Source organism: Odocoileus virginianus, chromosome 3 (genome assembly GCF_023699985.2).
Source record: "Odocoileus virginianus isolate 20LAN1187 ecotype Illinois chromosome 3, Ovbor_1.2, whole genome shotgun sequence".
Classification (NCBI taxonomy): Eukaryota; Metazoa; Chordata; class Mammalia; order Artiodactyla; family Cervidae; genus Odocoileus; species Odocoileus virginianus.
This window is the reverse complement of record NC_069676.1, coordinates 90784287-90797154: the sequence shown is the minus strand read 5'-3', so window position 1 is coordinate 90797154 and position 12868 is coordinate 90784287.

Below are 12868 nucleotides of genomic sequence, written 5' to 3'. Positions count from 1 at the left end.
GGGATTGAACCCAGGTCTCCTGCATTGCAGGCAGACGCTTTACCATCTGAGCCAGATCATGCCATTTGGTCCCATCACTTCATGGCAAATAGATGGGGAAACAATGGAAACAGTGGCAGACTATTTTCTTGGGCTCCAAAATCACTGTAGATAGTGACTGCAGCCAAGAAATTAAAAGATGCTTGCTCCTTGGAAGAAAAGCTATGTCAAACCTAGAGAGCATATTAAAAAGCAGAGACATTACTTTGCTGACAAAGGTCTGTCTAGTCGAAGCTATTGTTTTTCCAATAATCATGGATGGATGTGAGAGTTGGACCATAAAGAAGGCTGAGCCCTGAAGAATTGATGCTTTTGAACTGTGGTGATGGAGAAGACTCTTGAGAGTCCTTTGGACTACAAGGAGATCCAACCAGTCCATCCTAAAGGAAATCAGTCCTGAATATTCATTGGAAGGACTGATGTTAAAGCTGAAGCTCCAACAATTTGGCCACCTGACGCAAAGAGTCGACTCATTAGAAAAGACCCTGATGCTGGGAAAGATTGAAGGCAGGAGGAGAAGGGGACGACAGAAGATGAGATGGATGGTTGGATGGCATCACCGACTCAATGGACAGGAGTTTGAGCAAGCTGCGGGAGATGGTGAAGGACAGGGAGTCCTGATGTGCTGCAGTCCATGGGGTCACAAAGAGTCGGGCACAACTGAGTGACTGAACAACATTTTATTGATTGGGTTTTGTATATTGAATCAACTTTGCATTCTTAGAATAAATCCCACTCGATCATAGTATATAATCCTTTTCAAAAATTTGCTTGATTTTGTTCTTCAATATTTTGTTGTGAAATTTGGGGCTCTACATTCACAGAGATATTGGTCTGTAGTTGTCTTTTCTTGTAATATCTTCATCTGGTTTATCAGAATAATACTGATTTCACAGAATGATTTGAGAAGTTTTTCCTCCTTTTCTAGTTTTTGTAAAAACCAAGTTATAAAAAAAAATGATTTGTAAGATTTTAGGTACTTATTAAGAATGCATATTTTGAGTGAAAAAAGATAAAATATAGAAAAGATTTGCAGAAGCCCAGACTTCTGCTTTGGGTCATTGTACAGTAACTAGTATTGGCCATATCAATTATAAAACTGGGAAAAATATATAACTATGTCTTTTATACACTGGACAGCCTATAGTATAAGAGGAAATGAGTCAGGTGAGCTTCTGGGGCTCTTTCTGCACCCTGGTACAGTGAGGAGGAGCTGAAGTAGGAAGTGTCATTCTCACTGTGCTGACATGGCGAAGACTGGAGATTGGGGTATCGCAGCAACTGGAATTTACGGGGCCGGAATCACAGAGAGGAGAGTTGGGGTGAGGAGGTAACAGAAGTATACAGTGTAGTTTCCTTCAGGGCTTTGGCCACAGCCAGAATCGTGCATTTCAAGCTAAGATTCCATGAAAACGAGTACACAGGAGCTATCAAGAGTTGAATGGAAAAAAAAAAGAGAGAGAAGTCGCATAAAGTTAGAAAATGTTCAGGACAAAGGGAATGGAAAGATCTTGTTAAGTTTCTCAGGTTCTCAGTTGCAGCTCCCAAAAGGATCTGCCTTAACAATAAGAACCAAAACCCAAAAGAAGAGACAAACCTTAGGACTAAAGACGAATCTAAATTGGACCTACACTAACAAACCATTATTCTAATTCTGACAGATCAAAAGGATCTTCCAACAATTTGCTAAATGGGGAAAACATTTTTTTCTCTTTTTAATTGACGTATAGTTAATTTACAATGCTGTGTTAGTTTCAGGGATACAGTAAAGTGATTCAATTAGGCATACATATGTATCTATTTTTTCAGATTCTTTTGCCTTATAGGTTATTACAAACTACTGAGTAGATTCCCTGTGTTATACAGTAGATCCTTGTTGCTTATCTATTTTATATGTAGCTGTATGTCTACATGTTGACTCCCTCCCCTTCCTTTGGTTTTGGTAACCTAAAGCTTGTTTTCTATGTGTGTGAGCCTATTTCTATTTTGTAGATAAGTTCATCTGTAGCCTTCCTTTTTAGATTCCACACATAAGTGATATCGTATGATACCTGTATGTCTCCGTCTGACTTACTTCACTCAGTATGACAGCCTCTAAGTCTATCCATATTGCTATGAATGGCATTATTTTGTTCTATTTTATGGCCAAGTAGCATTCCATTGTAGAAGTATACCACATCTTTTATTATTATTATTTTTATTGGGATACAGTTGATTTACAATGTCGTGTTAGTTTCAGGCATACAGCAAAGTGAATCTGTTAGGCATATTCATATATCCACTCTTTTTTAGACTCTTTTCCCATATAGACCGTTACAGAGCACTGAGGCGAGTTCCCTGTGCTATGCAGTAGATGCTTGTTGTTTACCTATTTTACATATAGTTGTATGTATACAATAACCCCAAACTCCTAATTTTCCCCTCCCCCCTTACCCTTGGTAATCATATTTTCTACATCTGTAATCATATTTTCTACATCTGTAATCATATTTTCTATATCTGTAATCATATTTTCTATGTCTATTTCTGCTTTGTATATGTTAAATTGTAGCCATTTTTTTAGATCCCACATATAAGTGATGTCATATGATGTCTTTCTCTCACTGACTTACTTCACTCAGTAGAACTATGTCTAGGCCATCCATGTTACTGCAAATGGCCTTATTTTGTTCTTTTTTATGACTCAGTTATATTCCATTGTATATATGTATCACACATCTTCTTTATCCATTCATCTGTCAGTAGACATTTAGTTTGCTTCTATGTCTTAAATATTGTAAACAGTGCTTAAATGAACATTGGGGTGTACGTGTCTTTTCAGATTATGGTTTTCTTCAAATGTATGTCTGGGAATGGCCTTGTAGGATCATATGGCAGCTCTATTTTTAGTTTTTTTAAGGTGCCTCTATACTGTTCTCCATAGCAGCTATACCAGTTCACATTCTCACCAACAGTGTAGGAGGGTTCCTTTTCTCCACACCCTCCACAGTAAGTCAGACAGCATTTATTATTTGTAATCTTATAGCAATTTAACTAGAAAATTTAATGTGTCAGAAAAAGAAATTTGACACCCAAAGGATAATAATGTAATACAGAAACATAATACAGAATCCTTACACCCTACCATTGACAATGTCCACTATCAAATAAAAAGACACTATATTTGAAAAAGGCAAGAAAACCTGGCCCATATCAAAAGAGAAAAGAATCAACAGAAAATATCCAGATGTTGAGGGTAGCAGAAAATACTTTATATATACTCAAATACTTAAAAAAAAAAAAATAGAGAGACTTATACTGTAAGTGAACAGATGGCGAAGTTCTGTGGGGAAATGGAAATTATCCTTAAAAAGACTCAACCAAAAGTTCTAGAAATATAGATACACACACACAGTTATTTAAACCAGTGATAACTGTAATATTAAACACTGAAACATATTTTTAAATTATTGCTAAAATTCTTAAAGATTAAATCAAAGTCAAAAATGATGACAGATTCAAATGAGTATGCTAATGTATCAGTGCAAATTAAATTATAAATGTCATTATGCAAAGGTCACTGTAAAGGCTAACAAACTAATATCAACAATATAATATCCAAAAATAAAAAATACCTCATCAAAATTAAATTTTAAATGCTGGCTAGCATAACTACTAGATATAATTATGCTCTACATAATAACTACTAGAAATTCACCAGTAGGAAGCAATTCAATGGGTAAGAACTTTTGAAATGTTAACTATATATTTGTGTTACACATCAAAGGTATGAAAATGGTGGTAGAGACACCAATGTTGTATTACTTGGTATATTTAAATATCAAGCAGAGAATAAAATACTGATGTATGGTTCCTTGCCTAATTAAATTGTGATTTATGACACATTTATGTGCCATCATGTATGTCAAGATAAGTGTCTCTTATTTTTTCAATGGCATATCCAATTAAAATTATTTTTTCCAAAATAAATATATAAATTTTTACATAAGTGGAATCCCCATATCCTATTAACAATATCAAAGTAGTTAATTTAGTTACATATTAAATTGCACATAAGATAACATAGTAATCTAAAGATACTGCTTTGTTTCACCTATAGTTTGATGAAACAATCTTATTCAAACTCTTCACATGTACGTTCAACAACTTCTTCTTCACTATTACCACGAGATTTCAAAATAGGTAGCTGAAAAATGGATAGACAACTCACCCTTATAAAGAATTTTGTTGACGAAGATTATGGAAATATTTGCAAAGAGGATTTCCACTAAGAAAGTTGTCATTCTGACCCATTCTGGAGAAGATGTGAGTGGTATCCTCACTCTACTCCAAGCCTAGATAGAGAGATTTGAAAGAAAAAAAATACCTGGAAACTTCTCAGGTATTCCCTGAAGTCGGGGGGACAAAGTAATCTATTGAGTGACTTGTTCCTGAGAAAACTAAAGCAGATTATGACAGCAGAATAGACAGGGCTGCATTTGGGAAGTAACTGCACTCTCCTCCAATGAATGACCGAAATGTGTGAATCATAAAAACAAAACACAGAATTCATGGTAGGTATGTTGGCTTGGAATCACCCAAACCAAGATCCTATCCAAAAGCAACACTTGGCCCCCTACTGCACTCTGTCCATAGGATCACCTGAAGAAAACTAGAGGAAAGGAAGAGAGGAAGTGAATTGGCCTCTTCCTGTGTGCGCCCTATTTCTGTCAGCATCTCCCAGCGATGACACTTGACTCTCAGCAGAAACAGTTGATCTTCAGGTGGTAGTGGGTGGCAGTTTCACTCTCAAAACCACCTTCCTTGTATCCCTCAGATGGGTCAGTACCAGGTGGCCAGTGCCCCTCACCAGAGTTGTTGGTCCAGCCTCCACATTCCTAAAGTTCCACAGTGACCCCACCTCAGAGGTCTGACTCCCAGCTCAAGTTCCCTTCTCTCAGACTTTAAGAAACCAACCTCTTCCCTTTTGTGCCCCCTGACTTGAAGAGGTTACCTCTTCTCTAATACTTGGTTAATAATTATTTACATAAAATTCTCTTCTAAAAATAATTGGTACTGTTCCTGCTTCCCGACTAGACTCTGATTCATAAGTTTCACTGTCTTCAGTAAAACCTAATGCCTAGCCCATGAACATGGCGTGACAGAATGTGACATTATCCCCAAGTTCAAGTTCAGTAAGTGGTGACTACAGAGAGACCCACCTGGCATGATTCGGGTGTAAATGGGCAACACTCTGTAACCCCCTTGAGCGCTGCCCAACTAAACGCTGGAAGCACAGTGTGGCCTCAATACAACCCTCTCCTTTTGTTTATCATGAAGACCTCTCCCACCAATCTTTTGATTTAAGATTCTTAGAAGTGAGACAGTCACCAGGCCCCATATACTCTAAATTTTCAGTGACAAATGTAAATTCCTCTAAATGGGTCTCTTCAAGGCCCATCACTTGACTTGAGGTACAGGCCAGTACCACTCTCCTCTCTGTGGAAAAGTTGAGAGGAAATATCGTTAAACATTGACATTTCTCTCCCAAGAAATACTCAGTACAGGCCTTCATCTTTCAATCTTCAACATTCCTCAGCCTTTTCATATGTAGCATTTATAAGCCTTGATCCCTAGAGCCTCCTTTGAGACCTAAAGTCTTAAGGAAAAGTTTTCACTTAAAATCCTATCTGTATTAGCTAGTGTATAAATTAGTCTTCTATAACAAAAGATCCCAAAATGCAGCAACTCAAATAAGGTCGAGGTTTACTGATCTCTCCTGGTAAAAGAGTAATAAACTTCTACCTATGGAAGAATAAACTTTGACTTCATGGCAGGAGAGCTTGCTCCATGATGTTACCTAGGACCAGGACCCTTCCACCTCTTTTTTTCAGACATCCCCTCAGAGTACTGCCCACACCTACATAGTTGAAGTTGGCTCACTACTGTGATGGTCAAAGTACAGCCTTCAGAAGAACTGAATGAAATAGGGGGATCTGCGTATCCAATATTTTAACGACAAGACTCAGAAAGCATGTTTATTTGTATTCACATGGCATAGGAAAAACTTAGACATGTAATCACATCTAGCTCTAACAAGGCTGGGACATGTAATCTCTGGCTCAGGGGCCAGGTCCCCAGCTGGAAGTCAGTAGATTCTATTGCTAGACAGGAAAGATATTTGGGATAATTAGCAGATCCTGCTAATAATCACTTATAAATAAGTTCAAAATTCAAATAATACTAAAATGAAATTACTGAAAAATTTTAACAAGAAATGTTACATTCAGAATATACTTTTAGAACTTAAAAGTTTTCTTTAAAAATTTAGTTCTAAAATATCTTAAACCTGCATAAACTATAATCTACCTTGATAATTAAGAAAATAAAGTTGAGATCTACTACTGAAAACAACAAAAAAGATCCTCAGATGAGCCAGGACCTTTAGTGCAATGTTTTCAAACTATGAACCATTTTACCAGAACCAATAAAATTAAAACAATAAAAATAGCATAGTTTTCACTTCACCTCATTTTTTTAATCTACCTACCCTTACTTAAACATGTAGGAAAATGCCTAGAGTGGGAGCCATGAGGAAAAACTCAAGAAAAGGGTACTATTCATTCACAAACTAAATAATCAATTCCTCCAGTGACTATAAAGAGACCATGTATTAAGTACTACAAGGCACCACCTCTAATATTTATACAAATAGTGAAACTTCTAAAAACTACCAGCTAACAGGTTATTTTTGGCTAAACTATACTGTGTCAGCTTTATTCCATACAGGCTTAACATATGTTAAGATGTGTTCAGAAAAACAAATCAGTTCAACATGAACTAATATTCAGGCGGCAACCACAGATCAATTAAAGCCAACTTCTGACTTCCTTGACAGGAAATCCCTCATATGTTAATAAATGAGTTTGGACTATCAGAGTATTAGTGACTATGGTAACCCTAGTCACTTTTTAAAAAGCTAATTCCAAAGTTTCCAGATGTCCTCTGCCTATAGATAGTTGTGAATTCCAAGATAACTAAACAATCTTATCCTTGGGAAACCTGTTTGAAAAGGGACACCTTTCATAATAAAAGTAGAACCATTTGAACATGTCTCAAGAAGAGTGGTTTTCCCAAAGCTAGGATGAAAGAATCCAGTGTATAAAGTGCCCTGTTCAGGCTAGACTTTGAGAAAGCATATTGAGGTATTTATAAATCTACCTATGGAAAAGAATTTGCAGTATTTGGAGGTCTGGCACAGTTACTGCCTTTCATTAGCTCAACTCAAACCCATTTTCACCACTGGGATCTTAGAGAATGTACATTTTTGGACCATCAAATTTTAAACAGAAAATAAGAACTTTAGACATATAACAACTTAAAGACAAAATGTAAAAAAAGAAGCTTTTTCATAGATTATTCTTTATAATAGTTTCAATTGATAAACACAAGTGACTAAATAATTACATTTTCATGTTACTTTATGTCAACAGACATTTTTAAGTACTTTCCAGGTAATTAAACCACTATTGCTCTTTTGAACACCTCATTGTTAATATTCTCTACTTGACCATTTCCTACTGAAAGTTTAATATCAAAATTTATATAAAGTCTACTTTCATGAGAACTCCTTGTGAGCAAATAATGTTTTCATGTTAAAGACTAGCATATTAAGCCATATTAAAAAAGGAATGATAAGAATGTTTAACCAAGTCTGGAAGTTCGGCAGTAGCTTAGACTAAAATTAAAGCTGTTCTAACAGAGGGCCAGTTAAATACCCCACAGTCTGAAGAATATTTTTAAAACTCAGATTCATTATTCAAAGAAAAAGTAATAAAACTATGTAAAATTTAATGTGTGGAAACATTTAAAATTCCACCATTTGAAAGAGCAACTTGGAATAATACATTAAGTGTTCTAATTTGGAATCAATATAATTACACTATTTTAGGTAAACCAAAAGCTCCTACTTTATAAAAATCTCTATTAGAACAATGGGATTATTTTTAACTCTTATAGACAAAAAAAGTACAACAAGAACAAAAGAACAGGACTAAAGCAAGGACACTCATTAATTCAAGTAAGGCAATGAAGTTAAAGATCAAGAATATGAAACAAGTTATTCACTCTCTGAATCAAAGTACATTAAAAAAAAACAAACATAAGATTCTACTCAGGTATTACCCTGTGCAGGTCTAAGAGGCAGACAAATGGCATATTAAATCTCAAAAACATCTCAGAGACTGTGTCATTTATCAAGCTACTGTCTTTTAGCTCCAAACCCAGACTTCTCCATTACATATTCTGATGGTAGAGCTGAGACCCTGTAAAGCACATTTCTGTTTTGCCAGCTGTCTCCATGTTGGATTCTGCTGAAAAGTAGTCCTAGAAGGATAAAAAATCAACTTTGCGTCTCACTTACTTCCTCCAGGCTTTTTAGGTACATCGTTCTTATTAGCATTGTCCCAATACTTCTTCAGTCCCGCAGCAACATCCTTTCATAGCAACATGTGCGTCTAGTTTTCAGCTTCTGCAGCACCTGCTAAACCAATGCTTATCTTATCCTCCTGACAGTTGTGGTGTCTTACTATTCTTTTTTTCCCATACAGTTTTCCATTTCGCTTTATGCCAAGTTCATTATTCTTAAAATTAAATTTTCTTTTTAAATAATGAATACGGTTTCTCTCCTCTGACTGAACATGGTCTGACTGACCACCTCTCCAGTAGTTCCAAAGGGGAATGGTGCTATAAAAGTCATCATTATGAAAAAAAATTATTTCCATAAAATAAATCTTAATCAAATATTCTTGGTTTCCAGGCATACACAGAAGAGAGTGATTCTCAACCAGAGCAGAATGGAGATTATGGGGCCAATTATGGGGACTTACATTAACCAAAGGTTAGAAACACCAAGTCCAACCCTTTCACAATATAAAGGAACCTATGAATTTACCATCTATGGCAAAAAAAGAAAAAAAAAAGCAAGACTTTGCAGATGTGGTTAAGAATCTGAGAGGGCCCTAAATGCAATAACATGTATTTTTATAAGATACAGACAGAGGGAGACACACAGAAGTGGGGAAGTCAATGTGATACAGAGGCAAGAGAGACTGAAGTGATATCAACACAGGCCCTTGTGATGAAACCACAAGGAAAGAAATAGTCACCAAACCCTGGCAGAAACTGGAAGACAAGAAACAGATTCTCCCTTAGAGACTACAGATGGAGCATGGTCCAGAACCATAAAAGAACGAACTTCGATTGTTATAACTCACCAAGTTTGTGGTAATTTGTTAAGGCGCACCAGGAAACCAACATAAGGATATTAAGCAAAAGCTTTACGGAATGCATCACATTTTAAGAATGGCAGGTAGGGTCTACATAAAGGAAAAAACAAAAAGGGAAGGAAAGGTGAGAATTATAAACACAGGGGGAAAAGCAGTGAGACAGAAAACCAAGGAAGCTGTGCAATGTAAAAAACAAAGTAGTTCAATTAGGTAAGAGAACATGCTACACAGATTATGTAGACACAGATTACTGAAGATCTTAAGTGGCAGCCTAAGAAGTTCGAACTTCAACCTAAGAAGTCTGAACTTTAATTTCTGGACAGTCAAGATCCTCTTCAGCTTGTGAGGACAAGCTCTATGTGTGGTGGGGAAAAGGATAGGAGATAGAGTCTGGGAGAAAGAAATAGCGATGTGATAAATCCTTTGCATATCTCTATTATACTATTCTCTAACTATACTCATAGCCTTCCACCACAAGGCTTAACGATTGGGACCAAGCTTCCTGAAGATTGAGAAAAATTCTGACACACACGTTTGATGAAGGGTAAATGAGTTGAATGAAGACAACTTGTGCATTTTTTTTTATTTTACTCATTACTAAGCAAGGTATGGTAGAATAGAGCAGAATACTGAACAGTACTTGAATCACTGTTACTTTTCAAGAGTTTGCATAAGATAATTTTATAAAAATATATATTAATATTGAAAGTTTAAGACATTTGGAAAGTATTCCCTGATTAACTCCAGGGAATACTCCAGAATGAGCACAGCAATTCTAACCAAATCCAATCAATGAATGGTCACTGTCTGGAGTAGAATTTGTGTAAGTGAAGTACAGAGTTACTAAGTAACTTAGTAAATGAAGTTACAGAGTTAAGTAAACTAAGGTTTGTGCCACAACAAATTAACAATGTCTGCTAAAGTGTTGGATTAGGAGTAGACACTCAAAAGACTCCTGTTTCCCGTCCCATTCTTGCTCCATAAATTAGCAATTTGGTTTCTTAAAAAACTTTTTATGTCTTATGTGAATTACAGAAAGAAAAATTCCATTTGAATAAAGGTTCCCATTAGTTGAGCTTAGTTAATCAAAGATTTGCTGCATCCAGGGCTTCTCTGATGGTTCAGTGGCTGAGTCCACCTTCCAACGCAGGGGACACCAGTCTCCATCCCCAATCTGGGAAGGTCTCACATGCTAAGGGGCAACCAAGCCTGTGTGCACAACTGCTGAGCCTGTGCTCCCGAACCCCAGAGCTGCAACTACTGGGCCCAAGAACTACAACTACTGAAGGTCTTGCACCTTAGATCCGGAAGGCCCCGGCAAGAGAAATCACCATGATGAGAAGCCTCGCTGCAACTAGAGAAAGCCTGCCCTCAGCAATGAGAAAGAAAGCAAAGGGTGTGTGAAACGGGTAGATTGTTCTGCTTTCTTCATTTTCTGATTTCAGGATATTAACTATCCTGGCTGTAAAGATAGGGCTGATTTGACTGTGTGCCTTAGAATTCCAGTGCATGTTCTACTGGTGCTGCTGCTGCTGCTAAGTCGCTTCAATCGTGTCCAACTCTGTGCGACGCTACAGACAGCAGCCCATCAGGCTCCCCCATCCCTGGGATTCTCCAGGCAAGAACACAGGAGTAGGCTGCAATTTCCTTCTCCAGTGCATGAAAGTGAAAAGTGAAAGTGAAGTCGCTCAGTCGTGTCCGACTCTTCGAGACCCCATGGACTGCAGCCTACCAGGCTCCTCGGCCCATGGGATTTTCCAGGCAAGAGTACTGGAGTGGGTTGTCATTGCCTTCTCCGAGTGCAGGTTCTACAAAAGAGCTAGTTCTGTGTTTCAACAAAGCAACAAACCCAGATCACCTCGGAGAAGAGGAAAATCAACACTTGGGTTAATGAAAACTAGAGGGGACAGGGGCGGGGATGCAGGAGAGAACACCTGTAAATACTGAGTTCCAAAGTTTACACTGAAAGTTTTGAGCCTGGATCCAGGGAGAGGCTAAACAGCAGTGCTTTGAAATGTGGTCAGCCCTGCAGTAGCCCACAATCCTCCTCAAACACATGCAGTGCCCTCACCTCCCATGAGGGGTGAACCAAAATAACTGCCTTTTAAAGGTTTAAAATATATACTTCTGCTTTATTGATTCTGCCAAAGCCTTTGACTGTAGATCACAACAAGTGGTGGAAAATTCTTCAAGTGATGGGAATACCAAATCACCTTACCTGCCTCCTAAGAACTCTATATGCAGGTCAAGCAGCAAGTTAGAACCAGATATGCAACAGACTGGTTCCAAATAGGAAAAGGAGTACATCAAGGCTGTATAGTGTCACCCTGCTTATTGAACTTATATGCAGAGCACATCATGTGAAATGCCATGCTGGATGAAGCACAAACTGGAATCAAGATTGCTCCGAGAAACATTAATAATCTCAGATACACAGATGACACCACCCTTATGGCAGAAAGTGAAGAGGAACTGAAGAGCCTCTTGATGAAAATGAAAGAGGAGAGTGAAAAAGCTGGCTTAAAGCTCAACATTCAAAAAACCGAGATCATGGCAACTAGTTCCATCACTTCATGGCAAACAGATGGGGAAACAATGGAAACAGTGACAGACTTCATTTTCCTGTGCTCCAAAATCACTGCAGATTGTGACTGCACCCATGAAATTAAAAGACGCTCCTTGGAAGAAAAGCTCTGACCAACCTAGAAAGCATATTAAAAACCAGAGACATTACTTTGCCAACAAAGGTCCGCCTAGTCAAAGCTACAGTTTTCCCACTAGTCACGTATGGATGTGAGAGTTGGACTATAAAGAAAGCTGAGTGCTTTAGAATTGATGCTTTTGAATTGTGGTGTTAGTGAAGACTCTTGAAAGTCCCTTGGACTGCAAGGGGATCAAACCAGTCAATCCTAAAGGAGATCAGTCCTGAATATTCACTGGAGAGACTAATGGTGGAGCTGAAACTCCCAATACTTTGGCCACCTGATGCGAAGAACAGACTCACTGGGCAAGATGCTAATGCTGGGAAAGATTGAAGGCGAGAGGAGAACGGGACGACAGAGGATGAGATGGTTGGATGGCATCACCAACTCCATGGACATGAGTTTGAGTAGGTTCTGGTAGTTGGTGATGGGCAGGGAAGCCTGGAGTGCTGCAGTCCATGCACACACGCCTGAGCAACTGAACTGAACTGAAAGGCTTAAACCATACTTCCTTAGATGAGACAAAAAAGCAAACATTATCGTACAAGTTTTGTCATCCTTATAAAAAAAGAGTAGGCACCCTTTTTGTCGGGGTGCAAGCTCTTAACGGTCCGGCTCAGGTTACATTTTTGTTTACCTAGGGAAAAGTCCCAGGACTTGTGTCCGCAGTTCTCCGAAAGCCTTTAAATTAGGCCCTGGATAGCAACTGCGTAGCTCCACTGGGAACCGTCCACGTGCGCCCTTTCTCTGGAAAAGCGCGAGAGACGCCGACTGCAACCCCGCCCCGCCTCCCCCCTCCAGATCCCACCCCCAGGCGGCGCAGGCGCACTGGGGAGTCTCAGGGCGCATCTTCGACCAAGT